Source organism: Cygnus atratus, chromosome 2, assembly GCF_013377495.2.
Source record: "Cygnus atratus isolate AKBS03 ecotype Queensland, Australia chromosome 2, CAtr_DNAZoo_HiC_assembly, whole genome shotgun sequence".
In the NCBI taxonomy this organism is placed as follows: Eukaryota; Metazoa; Chordata; class Aves; order Anseriformes; family Anatidae; genus Cygnus; species Cygnus atratus.
The window spans coordinates 59,319,323-59,332,141 of record NC_066363.1 but is presented as its reverse complement, the minus strand read 5'-3'; the positions used below and the strand labels follow the sequence as shown (position 1 = coordinate 59,332,141).

The 12,819-nt window shown below is 43.0% G+C and overlaps 1 protein-coding gene across 2 annotated transcripts in view; it reads right to left on the bottom strand.

The window, feature by feature from the left end:
* Positions 1–12,502, bottom strand: part of GLI3 (GLI family zinc finger 3) — a 212,244-nt gene extending 199,742 nt beyond the window's left edge. The window contains exon 1 of one of the 2 annotated variants that reach the window (XM_035552540.1): positions 12,259–12,502. The gene's annotated coding sequence lies outside the window, so the exon portion shown is untranslated. The remainder of the gene's footprint in view (positions 1–12,258) is intronic. The other variant, XM_035552541.2, reaches the window with a different exon arrangement.
* Between the last annotated feature and the right edge of the window lie 317 nt (positions 12,503–12,819).

Sequence of the window (12,819 nt, the reverse complement as noted above, 5' to 3'; positions counted from 1 at the left end):
TGGTACATGAAGGAGATGTCAGGTGTCTTCAAATACGAAGCCGGAGAGATCTAACAATACTCAAATCAGCCCTCACTTGTACCCAGCAATGCTCAAATCTTGAGGAGAGATCTCACACAAGCTGTGTAAAGAGGACCTTTCCAAATTTCTCATATGCTTTCTCCCTCTTTCCCTTTGCAGACCCTATGCAAAAGCATCCGCAGCTTCGGTCAATTTTCATTCACAATGCACTTTTCAGTGCCTTGTGATGGCAGAAACCAGGGGAAGCTAGCACTGCTGCCAAGCTTTTCACCTTGTGCAGCCCAGAACATGCTGGTTTTCTCTCTACAGCCCTGGCCACGTGAGCATCAAAATCTGCCACTGCCCATTCTCCAGCCAGCGCATGAGCTAGTCCTTCAGTGAGCTGTGCGCTCTGACTACCCTCGTTTGAGTTACTTCATATTCTTGAAGAAGAGCAAATGTCAAGGCTTTCTGTGAAGGAGTTTTAAAAGCTATAAATTTTCAGTTGTGTCTATTTTTCATCTGTTTAGCATTCTAAGGGCCAAGTCATCTATTGAGGCAGCATTTTCATTTACATCAAGGAGTTTGGCTGTGTGAGAGCTCGGAGGGGGAAGCTGCAGAATTTTTCCCTCTTCTGTCCTCAGTCCACAAGCCTGTGTCTTTGGCTAACAGTCATGAAAGGAAACAATTGTAGTCATTCCTCAGCTAAAAAGGAAGACGCCACATACTTTACCCCCATTTCACAAGGCCAGCAGAGTGGCATGAAACACGTGGGCAAAGGTCATGAAAATGATGACAGGTGTCTGCAGCGTTCCACCACCTCCTGAAACGCAGATGTCTAGGCTGATAGGAGCAAGAAGCCCTCACTTATCTCCACCTCCTTCCCCTCTCCTCCATGGCAGGACAGTGCCTCCACTAAAACCTGATCCTAGCGCTGCCCAGAACAGGATAGAGACAAAGGTATGGTAAGGAGGTAACACTGCTTTAATCTCCCTAAAAAAAAAAAAAAAAAAAAAAATTGGATCATCTGCAATTCAAGAGCAACATGTGGCTGCCCAGAGAGGCATCCATCCATTCGTTAATTTTTTGTTTGTTTTAATGCAGAGATGACTAGGAGATGTAATCCTGTATTTCCTAACACTCTCTATCACCTTCCTGCTTTATGCTACCTACCGTGGACAATGGTGCAGAACGCAGGTCTAAAGTAGCAGCTGAAGTGGAATTTTGGACAGAAAATTGCAGGATTGGCTACGTGCTAATATCAACATCTGCTCTTGGTACCTGTTCTGGTTCATGTCTGCTTAGTTTACGTATAGGAGGCTGTTTTATTCATGTCAGCACTGAAGAGAGAGCATCACAAAAGTAAACTTTCCTGCTCAGTCCCACTCTCTGCATCACCAGCCGATGGCTGCAGGCGTTCCCTCCTGTGCCTTCCTCCCTCTGCTCCCAACCCACACGCGTGGTCCAAGGGCATCTGCAAGAATTCCAGCAGCTCCAGTCACACCCCAGTGCTGCATCAGCTACATGGTGATAGGCATAGCTGGAGAAGGCAGGAAAGCCAGGAGAGATTGCAGGACTAACGATAGGAGGCATGCGTTTTGGTGTGTTTTGCCAAGCACGTCTGATATGGAAGCAGACAACTGGAAATCAATACGGTGTCCGAAAAAATCTTTTTTTCATGAACACAGACTTAAGCCCAGGTTGAAAACACAAACCAGACACGCAGTTCTTCTAGAATTATTCTCCGTAATTTTGGCTGTGATTTTTATTTTCTCTCAGAAATTGTACCGAGATATGAGAATTGCAATCTACTAAAAAAAAAAAAAAAAAAAAAAGTCCAGGACAATGTGAATATTTATTTCCACTGGCCACTAATCCTTATCAAAAAGCACTCCGAAAATCAGCCAGCCTGACGTCATCTCCACATTAGAATACGATGGGGTTTCCTTTATCGTGTTCATGGCTCTTCCCAGCATGTGGGTCAGTGACTTCCCAGTTCCTGCCCCCAGGCCTGAGACAATATATATCTATTCTGCAAGAATGAGCTCCGCTTTCAAAAAACCAGAAAGCCAGTTTCTGTCAGCTATCCAGCATCTCCATGTGCATATGAATGGCAAGAAAATGCTATAACAGTATATGGGTAAAAGTCTGAACTTTCATAGGTAAATAGAGGGATAAACATTCCTTCCTGAAAGCAAACATTCATGGCTTTTTCCCATTCAATCATGCTTGAACCTTTTGTAATACCCCTAAAGCCTGAGCCCCCTGCACAATTAATTCCAGACCCCCATTTTTGACCTAATCCCTCTCAAAACAGCAACCTGCCTGCAGGCGTGTCTCTTCTTTCTGAATCAAAAATGTAAACTTTCACAAACACATGTTGAATTGCAGAAAATTTAGGAACAAGCTCAGTTACACCAGGAAAACTGTCTCTTTTAAAAAGAGTATCAGCAAATGGCAATATGTTGGCAATGTATTTCAAACAAAAAAATTCTTTCAAGCAATTTGAAATGATATAATTTCCTGTCCTTACGTATGCTGGTCATAAAACTGTGCCTCGCAGTAGTAAAAATAATCATATTAGTATACTGGGGGGTGGGAATCTCTCTGTTCATTTACTCACAATGCCAACTAACTGAAACCAGTGGAGCAGCCCTGTCCCCAGAAGAGCAGGAAACGCGACCCTTTCTGAACATACACTTCAGTTTTACAAGAAATCTTCAGCTCTGCATTTCTTTTCCTCTCTGAATTACTTTTTAGATCATTGTTTTTATATTGAATTAGTTCTAAGGACCAGATCACGCCCATCTTTATTCATGCAAATAGTCTCACTGACTTCCACAAGAATACCTGCTTCGCTATGAGCTGTCAGGAATCACAGTCGAAAACTGACAATTTGCTTGTTCGAATGGGTTACGTTTCTTGCAAACTTAAACCTTCTGCCTTTATTAGCTACATTTTCGAGGAGGTATCTTTTAATGCGTTGCAAAGAAAAAAAAAAAAAGCCTTTCCCAATTTCATTTGAAGCTGCTGTAGTTGTATTCAATTCATTAACAAGTGGTTTGCATCCGCTGAGAAGAGCTGTCTGAAATAGCAGTGTCACAGCATTCATCATCATTACATCAGCAGTAGGGAAGTTCAGACTGATTGCTATCAGCAACCAGAGTGCCCCAATCAGCGTGCAAGCAAACATAGCATGTTTAATTTTTCAGAAATGGCTCTGGGTATTTAGGGTGTTCATAGGTACTACTTTGATCCACACTACTGGAAGCAGTCTTTGGGGATACAACACATCGTGAACGGCACAACTGTATGAAAGTGAAAAACACAAGGGGAGGCACGAAGAACAATCAGGAAATTACAGCCTCTCTCAACCATAAAGGACCCTTTATCAATTTTATCAAAACCAGTTACACTGTTCCTTGGGATTATTTAAGGATAAAAAAAAAAATCTGTCTTGTTCAGATACATTCAAATGCAAAATTTTCATGAGACAATTCTATGCTATTATACGGGAGCTATTTCACACTGATTTATACAGGCTTGATTCAGGCACATTCAACTTCTAAAACCCACCTCGATTTCAGCATTGCTCTTCATCAAACCTGCTGGCAAAGCTGCACTGCCAAAGTTACCCCTGACAGCAGTCGCTGAAAAATACACGAGTAGTGCTCAGGTGTTTTCAAAAATATATTCCAGTTGCAGCATTAATCTCTTGGTACACCAAACCATTTTTATCACAGCTATAGGAACTAATCTACATGCTATGTGTTTTTTAAATAGTTTCATCTTTCCGCGGTTCTTTGTAAGCTTAATCAGAACTCTGCCAACCCCATTAACTACTCCTGGGCAAATTTCATTCAGATTCTTCCCTGTTGAGCCAGCTGGTCACAATAAGACTAAGACTGATACAAACAGAGCAAAAACTTAGTCTTATTGACAAAAAAGTCTTATAACCACTAAGAATAAAAACACATCAAATCACTAATATGTTGGGAAAAAAAAGGTGCCTTATACTTCACAATACTTATCTCTGTTTAATTTACATGCATGATTTATAAATGCGCTAGTTGCGAACTGCATACTTCTGCATCTGTTTTGAAATGCAAAGTAAAATTAGAAAAAAAGACAAAACAAAATGATTGGATCAGATAGGCAGATTTGTTGCTTGAAATTAAAAAATACCCCAGGTTATAGGGCATCATATGTATTAATACAATCTTTCCAAATTCATTACTATCTGCTGTCTTTTCCTGTGGGTTGCTTTCCTTTGATTCCTTTCCCCCATAAAGACTGAAAAACAACTAGACCTAAAGCCTGGTTAATGATGATCTGATCTGTTCCTGATAGGTTAAATAGCTTGTGGCAACAATAATGCAGGATCACAAACACAAAGGCAATCAGCTAGGCAAAGCAGTACTATTATCATCCTCGTGATTAAGATCCTAAGTGAGAAATTATTCTATGGAGTACACTGAACTACTGATCAAGTGTAATAATTGCTTGACTCCGGAGGAATTACATTTGCTTACATCTTTCTGATGCAGATAAACTGAATTGCCAAAAGTTACAAAAAATATTTAAAACATACCCACATACAGCAGGATCAGCAAAGATGAGAGTGACAATTTCTACTGAGGCAGCACCTCGGTTGCACTTCATACACATCACCCACATACTCCTGCAAGTAGATTATCTCTGCTCCTGCTACGGTATTTATCTTGCTGTTAAGGGTAACTCCAATTAAATGTTTTTACTATTACTTCAACAGATTAAAGCCTGTATCTAAATAAAACAGCTTTCCACAAGGAAAGCAGTGATTCATAGTTTCTTACCCAGGAAGAAACAGACTGTAATGGATAACAGGACCGTAGGATTTGGGTCAAACTGCCCGATTCCTAACAGCCCCTCTCTCCATCCCTCACAGAAGTTGCCGTCTGGGGACAAGCAGCACGAAGCTGAGAGTTACTGAGCTAGAACTTACAATACATTTTAGCGGCTTTTCGTTTCAGAGCTGATGTGTCCTCTGAGGTTAAAATTTATAATCCAGCCATTATCCAAGACTCTTTAGATTTAGTAACTGAACTTTACAGTAAAAAACACATACCCAAACAAACAAACTATGCTGTTAACACTACATCTAAATATTTATTTTAATCAGATGGTCTTGGGATTCTTTCTATTTCTCATTTGAACTTTGACTCCCTTACAAACTATCTAAACGCAAAATAGAACAAATTTTATTTCTTAAAAAATAGAAAGCGCCACATACTTAAGTCTCCAAATCAGTAAATACACTGTGGGAGGAGAGGGAGGGTGTTAAAAACAGCAATACACTTACCCTTTCCAAATCAGAACTCCTGCCCAATTAAACTAATATTGGTAGAAAATTCAGAGTAAGCTTGTTTTGCAATCCTGCATGTCCTTGTGCTTCAAACTGTAGAGCAGGAAAAGCTGTAATAATTATGTCAAAATAAGATTACCTGTGAAAGAATTAACGTGGGGGAAAAAATCTCCTGTGGACTGTTTGTAGCAATAGTAGGGAAGTTTGAACACTTACTTTGAGCTAAGTCTACATTCATTTTTTGCCCATATTTCTCTTCAGGAATTCAGTAGCACTAAATCCAAAACAAACTTAAATACTAGCATAGTGACTTCCTTCTGTAAAACACTTGTTTTATGAAACCTGATTTAGAGCATTCGTATGCTCAAGATTTCAAAAGGCAGGAATATGCCCAGAGGAAGACAATCGGCAAGTCTTGCTGTGTTGATAACAAACCCTATGACTTCCTCCACAGATATTGTTATTGGCAATAGAAACCTTTATGGTGAGGGTATACAATGCTTTCTTCTTTCCCCTCTTGCTGGTATTTCGACAAACAACTCGGTAAAGCAAATTACAAACATCTGTAATGGCTATGCTTTGCATGATGATTTATTTAGTTCATCAAATAAGAAGTCGCTACAACTGCCACAGAAAAATGCCAAAATATTCTAATTTAGAGCGCTAAAGCTAACCGTGAATTCCAGTGGCGCGACCATTTTCTTCACACTTTTTGCTTTATCTCATATCAATCCCAAGAGATGAAAGTTTCTTTAGAATCAAAACTAGACCTATATATCAATGTCAATCTATACAGGAACTAAGCTCAGGGAAGAACATATTTAATATACATCTATTGCAGAGATGTGCCTTCTGTTTTCAACTTATGATATGCAAATGAAAGACAAAAAGACTGTATCCGGTATTTTACAATTAGCATTTTAAAACGAGATTAAAGGACTTGAGTAGAACGTTCTTGAAAGCGCCACGTTTTGATCACCATTCCCATTCCTGGAATCCTATTTATCTGCTCAGCATACTTTCAGGTTACGGGATGCCTCGATCCAGAATTTCATGTTCTAACCCAAGACAGATGTTTTCACAAGTAAAAGGAGCAAGGAAAGCTCTGTACAGCCAAGAAGGACTTTAAGTGTGAAAGGTACTTTAGAAAACTTTATCTTCAGCTTTTACAGTTTATTTTAGGTTTTACACCTGTCTCATAATAGCAGTAAAACTGCATCATGATTCCTTCAAGTTTTCTTTTTACCTTGACAAAATACAACAGCACAACTCTGAACTGCTGCAGCACAAACTACTTCAAAATCCACTATCCCTGTTCGAATCGTGTAATCACAGCATTATCCAGCTGTCTGATTTTCCAAGAAAAAACATTCATAGTGACTTGAAAAGCCAAGCAAAACCACACCAGACCACATGCCCTGCTAGTTATGAATCGGTAGTGCTAGGATTTCATTTCAATATAGGCAGTTCAGAACAGCAGACATTGTACTGAAGCGACACTAACTCGATCTGTGTTTCTGACTATTCGGTTTCAGGTATTCATACATCTTATTTAATGAAGGCTTCATTCTCTCAGCAGCTGGATGAAGTACTCTTTACACACAGTTGATTTGCTTGACATTAACAGATTTGTATATAAAGAAACCAGAATTATATACAAAGCAGCAAACGCTGCTGAGGGGAGGCTCAGCTCTTAACCACTGAAGGGTTACGTGGGTCCTTCCGCCCTAGCTTAACTGGCAGGTACCAAAAACACACAGCAGCATTTTGAGCATCGTTTTAAAAAGGGATTATTGGTTTTGGTAACCAGCGAAGGAAAAAAAAAAAAAGAAGAAGAAAAACAACTGACATAACAGTGACAACTTCAGCTAACAAATTATTCAACCAGATCTCAGATCTCTGGTTAGCGGATTCCGACCTTACCAGTTCTGATACCCAGAAACTATTAGGAGACGAATGTGTTCTCTCCCAATTAGTTTGTCCCTTGTTGCAATCTAAATGTTATTGCAGGCATTTTTAAAGATCAATGTACTGTCTTGTTTCTTGTTTTGTTCTTAAAGAGAGAGAGACAAACCAACTCTTCAGATCGGCAGCCAATTTAATTCGCTTTCAAGGTAATGCAGGTACAATTTATATGTACGGCATACACCACAACAAAACCACAGTGTGATGCCAGGGCAATCTTTAAGAAAGTTTTCCCCTAAATCTCCGCAGAAAGCAGCCTTAAAAGAAAGGCAGGGATTAGAGTGAGCTGCAAGGTAGGGAGGGGACTTACCTCAGACCCAGCCAAGCGGAAATCGGAGCGGTAATTCTACAAGTCGGCAGAGTACACTTTTAGAGCTATAATGGTGTGAAGAAGTGCTGGGCAGCATTGCCTGAAGGCAGCACTAATACACTGATGACTAATGACTGGGCCACGCAGACAATGAATTTGGGGGCTGAAAACTAACAGAAACCGCGCAGCACCTTGACAAATGGGCTTTCAAAATTTCATTCATTGAGTAACCTTTAAGCACAAAATTGGCTCAAGTTCTCCTGGGAATAACATGACACATGTTGTTGGACAATAAGTATTTTCCTTTTTAATTAAAACTATTACACCAAATGCATAAACATGATTACAGGGAGTGAAATATAAGAGTTAACTCTTTCAGAGCTAGAAAACAAGGCAAGACCCAGAATGCGAGGTGCAACACCCACTGTTGGTTCTTAAGGGTCAACAAATCCCAGGGTTAACTACCTGATTCACTGAAATTCACCACTGGCAGAATACATTTTCCCTTCTTTGACACTTAAAGGAGAATAAGAACTTCAAAGGTATGTTTAATGAGCTGCTACAAATACAATTGGTTAAAAGAGGCTCAGAAATTATGTACTAAAAGCTATGCTGTGCTTAGAATTACAACAGGAGAAGTCTCCATCTAAAGGGCCTAGTCAAAGTCAAGCCCCCATAAAACAAATCAAGCCTCACATAAACTTTGTAACCTTGTGTACTGACAAACACATTAAAACAACAGAATCACTCTTTAAAGGGGCTCTTTTTTCAGCGTAACTCACCTTCCAATTTGGAAATAGCAATTTTGGCTATTTTTACAGATAGAATGAAATATCTAAAGTGTCTCTAAATTAACAAGTACCACTTGCCCTAGACAGCATCGCCTTTAGCAGCTCCTAAAAACTTCAGAAAAGGATCTTAAAACAGGAAGCTTAGTGAGCTCATAAAACTGTTGTTGGAGCCAGGAACACATAGCATATTTAATCTGCAAACTGTGAGAGTCTACAATGATTTCAGCAAGATCTGAGGCATGCCCTCAAGGTTTGCTGGGATCTGGGATTAGGGAGTTGATAAGAACCCTCTACTGCCCATGGACATGTTTTTCTTCTGCAGTTAAACACAAATGCATCGAGACATTTGACTGCTGCTTGGCGTTACTGCTCAAGTTATATAAAAGCTTTGCAGCTCCTTTTGCTGTCAATATATCAAAGTTAAAAAAAATCATCAAAGTGTGAAATTTCATTTAAAGTCTTTGCCAGTCTACAGCTCTATTTCACAGACCTATCAAATAAAAGTAAAGATGAAAAATACACTGAAAGAATTTGAAAAGTTTGCAGCAGCACCCATGCCCTATTTTTGTTTATTCTGTCTCATTTTATTTGATTTTCAAGTATAACAAATCAATTGCCTTATAAAAATGACAAAGTCTAAAGGGAGGATGTCTATAAAACCTATGCTTAAAAGACAACTTGAAATCATTATTACAGCTGAACCTTTTGTTGAATAAAAAGCTTCCTCTGTAGCCATTTTAGCATTTTAATTGCCTAACTGCAAGTTGGCAGAAAATTTCCTGAATCTTCCAAAACAATCAGAATGACTACAGAATATGAGTGCCAGAAAAACTAAAGCCTTCTTCAAAGTATTCTTTAGCTAGGGATTTACAACAATTGCATAAAGAAGAAAAGTCTGACTTTTAAGATAATCTACTATAGTCTAAAAGCATTAACATTCCATTACTAAGGTTTTCCTGAGGATTTCATGACTCATTGATTCACTCTTCCTTCAAGTCTGCTTTTTCTTTGTACGTTACTGTCTCTATATAGCTGAGTGCATGCAACACTGAGCATTAAACTGCTTCCTTCCATAACTCCAAATAAATCCTGTTTTAATAACCATCAGATTCCTTATTTATCTGGCAAAGATGACTAACTTTTCACTAACACTCTGCAACACAAAAACATGCCATTCCTTGCTTGAATACACAGGATGAAATTCAAACACACTGCAGAGTGCAGGTAATGAAATAGCTTTTCCAAAAAGGAGGCAGGAAGTATAACTGAAACTTTTGAGGGTGGGTATCAAAAGCACATATTTAGCACGTTAAAAACAAATAAATAAAAAAATAAGTAATCTGCGAGATGAACAAATTCTATCTCAAAACTTCAACAATTTGGTTCCTCTAGCACCAATTCCAAAACAAACAGAAATGATTTACAACGGTCAATACTTTAATTTCTCAGTTACAAAATGTTTTTGTGTTTGAAAATACACAATGTACCTTTCACAGCTGAAGATTACTTATAGCCGTAAATGCTGTCCTGGCCACTGCACGCGTTCTCAAGCCAAAAACATTACTCCACTTAGGCAGGAAAATGCAGGTGATGTCTTTGTTTTGTAGTACTTCCACAGAAATGCCTTGGAAAACAGCATGTCATACCGAAAAGCACGTGCAATTATCTGAACGCAACCATGCATTCATTCAGGCACCTTAAGCCACAGTTTTACTTCCACTTCTGCTTAAAAGAGAAAGAGTGTGCATACGCTAAGGGAGCGCACTTCTTACTCATTCCTCTTACTCATTCAAAATCACATAATCCCGCTTTTAAAAGAAATAGTACTCCCCCTTCACACAGCCTTCTCTCACAGTTACTATTATTTATGTTTTTAAAATTGGGCTATACACCAGGCTGATAGTATTTACATACTAGCTAGTTAAACCCAAAGCTTCATTGTATAAACAGACTCTCAGGAGGCTGCCTACAGTTTACATTGTTAGGCTCATTCACCATCACTTTGACTATATATTTCCTCAGCTGAAACGCAGTGGTATGGTCACGGCAATTTTTACATTTTAAGGTTACTTTACTTTTAAAACACAGCATTCGTCTTCCTTCAAAATAATCGTGACATATGTAATTAAGAAAGTGTCAGATCATCATTAATTTTTAATAAAGGACCTAAATGAAATAATTATAGGAATCAATCAGTGAGGCACCTTTCCAAATTACAATGCAATTGCACAAATATTCAAACTACTTAAGGCTAGTTCCTGCAGATTTCAATACGTAACCTCGCTCAACACCAAAAACAGTTTTGTAACACGGAGGGAGGATGAACTTGCTGATTTCTCACTATTCTGCTGACTTCAGCGGTTTCAGAACAGGTACCCGCAGCATGCACAGAAAGAGGAGGCAGCGGTGCCCTCTTAAAAACGTTTGTTAATTTAATTAGCCGCATTATCTCAAGGCCTCTGAGAAACTCCGCTTCCAAGTTTTTCCGCAGCACGCACAAAAGAAACAAAGTATGCACGTCGAAGCATAAAAATCATGTTTATTGAGCCTTGCAAATCAAGCGGGAAGTAGCAGGAGTGCGACGGCGACGAGCATCTAGCTGTGGACAGCTAGCTAATGCTCCCTTAGTTAAGTGGCCTCTAAAACGTGACACTGTATATCAAGTGGACAGCTATCCCTACCTTTGACTAAAAGGCTCTCTGAGATCCATACAGCCCATCATTTCAAACTGAAGTGGCAGCTGGAAAATGTGGAACAGCTGGCAAGGAGCTGAGAGAAAATGTTTTACATAAATATATCTACATACGAACTGGCAGAACGCCACGGACGCTGTACCCAAAGGACCGGATCAAAACTATGCACCAGAGGGTTAAAAAAATAAATAAAATATGGGGGGGGGGGGTCCTTTTACCTTTTCTCTTCACGTGGTGTGTGAGGATTTGGGAGTGGGCACGGCGGCGGGCGAACTCGCGGGGAGAAACAGGAATTGTGTGTCAAGGGCCCGGCTTTATGGCTCCCTAAAAGCGCCGAGCATCCACTTTCCTCCCAAGTTTTCCTCCCCGACTTTAACTTTTCCTCTCTGACTTTCCTCCGAAGGCCGCCCCCCCCCCCGGCCCGACCCCGCGGGGCGCCCACCCCACACACCCCCCAAAGAAAAAAACCCCACACACCGGGACGGGACGCAGCTTCCCCTCGCCCCTCGGGCTGTGACAGCGCCCCCAACCCCTCTTCACCCCCCTTATTCCACGTTAAAGTTTCCACACACACGCACCCCAGCCGCAGCGCCAGCCATTTCGGGGCCGGACCCCCCGGGCCCTGAGCGAGGGGGGTGGGAAGAGGAAGGGGGTCGGGGGGCGGCGAGGGGGGCTCGGAGCCCGGCGAACAAAGAGCTCGCCGCCCCATATGGGGGGCGAACCTGCCGCCCACGACTCCACAGCACCCATGGGATCTCCCCCCTACCCCCCTAAAGGGTCGTAGCGGGCAGGGGAGGCGGCGGAGGGCCGGGGTGGGGGGGCGCTGGGTGCTGGCTCGCCCCCCACCCGCCTCCCCCCCTTCCTCCGGGGTTTGGGGGATCTGGTAAACCCAGCTCCCAGCCTGAGTCACGGGCTGGCATCGCCGAGCCGCTCCGAGGAAAAGAGCGGGGGGGGGGGGGGGGGAGGGGGAAGAGGGGAAAGAAAATGCAGAAAAGAAGAGGGTAAAGAAAAAGCCGCCGCCTCGCACCCAGCAGCCCGGGGGGGGACGGGAGGGGGACGGGACACCCCTCGGTCCCGTCGCGACACCCCCGGCGCTGTTTTGTCTCGGCGCGGCCGCCGAGGAGGGAAATAAAAGCGGGGCGCCGCGGTACTCACGTGTCGGAAAAGTTGTCCCTCGCCTCTCCTCGCCGCCAAGTTTTACAGATGTTGCAGCGCCAACACCGCCCCCTCCTCCTCCTCCTCCTCCTCCCAGCGCTGCCCCCTGCCTCGGAGCAGGGGAAAGGCTCCGCTTCGGGGACGCGTTCGGGACGATCCCTGCTCCTCAGCGCCCTCCGCTAAACTTTCCCCCCCTCCTCCCTCCGTCTCCTTGCGGCGCAGGGGGGTCTGCTCTCCCCTGCCCGCCGCCCCTCGGCCGGGGTGGGGTGGGATTGGGGTGGGACGGGGCCGGGATTGGGGTGGGATGGGGCCGGGATGGGGCCGGGCGGGCTCCCCGAAGCGGCGGCGCTGCCGGGGGCGGCGCCCCGGGGTGCGGGTCGGGCCGCGGCCTGGCGGGCTGCGAGGCGCTCTCTCGGCATGACACCCCCGCTCCCCCTTCCTCCTCCTCCTCCCCCCGCCGCCATCCCCCCGGCCCGGCCCGGCCCGCCCCGGCGGCGGCCCGAAGGCGGCGACAGCCCGCCCACAGCCGGGAGGCAGCGCGGGGCGACGCCGGGCTCCCCC